This window comes from Pezoporus flaviventris, unplaced genomic scaffold, assembly GCF_033815535.1.
Source record: "Pezoporus flaviventris isolate CSIRO_AGI_PZ_B2104156 unplaced genomic scaffold, CSIRO_AGI_Pfla_v1 ptg000041l, whole genome shotgun sequence".
Taxonomy (NCBI): domain Eukaryota; kingdom Metazoa; phylum Chordata; class Aves; order Psittaciformes; family Psittacidae; genus Pezoporus; species Pezoporus flaviventris.
In genome coordinates this window covers 277,279-279,779 of record NW_026892589.1, presented here as the reverse complement: position 1 = coordinate 279,779, position 2,501 = coordinate 277,279, and the positions used below count along the sequence as shown (strand labels likewise).

The window sequence follows — 2,501 nt, the reverse complement described above, 5'->3', positions numbered from 1 at the left end:
ATCCCGGGAAAAGAAGAAAACAGGATTAACTGAAGAAACCCAGGAAAAGAAGACAACAGGATTGGCTGAAGAAGCCTGGGAAACCAAAAAGTATAAGAGACTATCCCCAGAAGTTCCCGGTGTGCGTCTTGGGTGGAGCGGAGACACTGCGGCGCACCCAGCGCTGCTTGCTTATTGTCTCTCGATATTAATTATAATAAAAATCAATTAAAACAGATTGGCTAGATTTTTATAACACTTTGCATCAAGTAAAGATCAGATCCCCCCACCTTGTGTGTCCCGTGCACACTGTGTGTTTGCAGCCCAAGAGAGTTTGGCTGAGAATTGCCCCAGTCCTGAACCACTGCTTTGGGCAACCCAGCCAAAGAGATGGGCACAGCCCCAGGCAGAGCACGGACTAAAGAATCCCTGCTGTGCTGAAAAAGCACTGTCTATGTTGATGACCAGTGTAAAAGATGTGTCTGGAGGATTAAAAAGTTGGTTACAGAAGGAAATACTTCCTGTGTAGACATGTTTCCTGCAGTTCCCAAGATCCAGAGTATATCTTTTTATGTTACAAAATGTTATTGTATCTAACTGCAATTTGCCATTCTTGAATTGTGTGACCTGATAATGACTATGTAAATTATGATAAGTCATGTTTGGCACCTGTTTTATAGGTGATATTCTTAATGCATACAAAAGCTGAGACAAGCTTAAGCAATGGCTGTCTTGCTTTAGCTCTTTGCAGGACATCTATTTAGATGGCTGCAATGAAACAAGAGGCTAGCTCCAATGTGCCATTAGGGTGGAGAGACTTCCCTGTGACTCACTCCTACCATGGAGCATTGATGTATGATGCTAAAGCTGTTTCCCTGGAACACATGGGATCCAGACTTGAGCAAGGAAGGGCAAAGTGAAATGAAAGCAACAGTGCTCATCTCAAGCTTTGCTCACAGTTCTGCAACAGGAGAGTACGTTGGAATTGGGATGGTTGTTATGATACAGAGGTTTAGTTAATGTACAGGGGGGTTGTGCAGGGGGGTTTAAAGAATTCTGCTTGCTTAACAAAAGTACGGCTTGCTCAGCAAACACCTATAATTCTTACTGATTAAAACCAGATTTGTGGTTTGAACTTTGACCAGACTTAGATTAAAACCAGCTTTGTGGTTTGGACTTTGACCAGATTTCTAGAGGGCATGCATGACAGCTAGAGGTAAAAGTTCAGGCTTGAGGAAGACTCATTTACTTCATCGCAAAGACCCCTACTCACAAGAGGAAGACTCATTTATTTATCTTGAGACCCTTGCCCATGACCGGGGGGGCACTGCTCAGGCGCGAAGGACCTTCTAGCTCATTATAATACGAAGTGGGGATATGACATGAATATGTATAGGAGTATTGTGCAACCTTATAAATATGTATAAGGTTTAGAGAATAAATGTAGAGGGAAACAACACTGAGATGTGCATGCTATGGAGGAGCTGTCCCCATGTGCCTCAGCGCTGAATAAAATCATGCCTACTTTACAACTTTAACAAGTTGTGGAGTCTATCTGCGTGTCAGTCAGGACCTTGCTCCTTTCCAATGTGAAAATCTGGCAATGAGAAATAACACTTTAAAGAATCTTGTGCTCTCTCTTGAAAGAGTAACAAATGAAGACAGGAATCACATTCAGGAATGCATTCTCAATGCATTCTTCTGTTCAGAAACATTATTGTCTGCCTTTTTGTTTTTTTTTCTTTGAAGAAGACTGTTGAGAAAGTGGTGGCTGGCTTGATCCCAGTTCCTCAGGTGATCCCACTTGGAATCCCTCTTCCAGGGAAGGCTAACCATGAAGTAGACACAAATATGCTTCTAGAAATGAAATCAGGTCTGAGTAAGAGCTTTGAATCCAGGTAAAAATGTCTTTTACATGTTCATGTGAAACTTTGAGCCTTGAGACTTTTGTTTGTGCTTCATGGTGGTATTTATGAGGACACATTTCATTAAGGAACTTACAAAAGTAACCAACATGTTTAAATACACCAAGTCTACTTGCACTTAATTTTATGCATTCAAACAATATTATCAACGTACGAGTTATTTCATACATGGTAGCAAGTCTTGATTGCTTCCAGTAAGAAGCCATTGCATTTTGCTTTGACTGCAACAAAATGTGACGCTCCAGGGCAGCCTTGGATGCAGCGATCATGAGATGCTCAAATTTGAGATCCTCAGGACAGTGAGAAGAGTGTGCAGCAAGCTCACTGCCCTGGACTTCAAAAGAGCAGACTTTAGCCTCTTCAGGAACCTGCTTAGGAAGGTTCCATGAGATACAGCCCTAGAGGGCAGAGGGGCCCAAGACTCTTGGTTGATATTCAAGGATCACCTGCTACAAGCTCAGAAGGAAGCGCAGCAGGAGGGCCAGGAGACCTCCTTGGATAGATAAGGAGCTCCTGAGGAAAATTCAATTGAAAAAAGAGGCTTATAATAAGTGGAAGCAAGGACAGGCGGCATGGCGGATATTGTCCAGGAAGCTA

The 2,501-nt window shown here is 42.7% G+C and overlaps 1 long non-coding RNA gene across 1 annotated transcript; it reads left to right on the top strand.

Moving 5' to 3' along the window:
- Nucleotides 1-274: 274 nt before the first annotated feature.
- LOC133275591 (uncharacterized) lies at nucleotides 275-2,073 on the top strand. Its single transcript, XR_009745609.1, has 3 exons — nucleotides 275-476; nucleotides 744-953; nucleotides 1,729-2,073. It is a non-coding gene; the product is annotated as an uncharacterized LOC133275591 (long non-coding RNA).
- The last annotated feature ends 428 nt before the right edge of the window (nucleotides 2,074-2,501 follow it).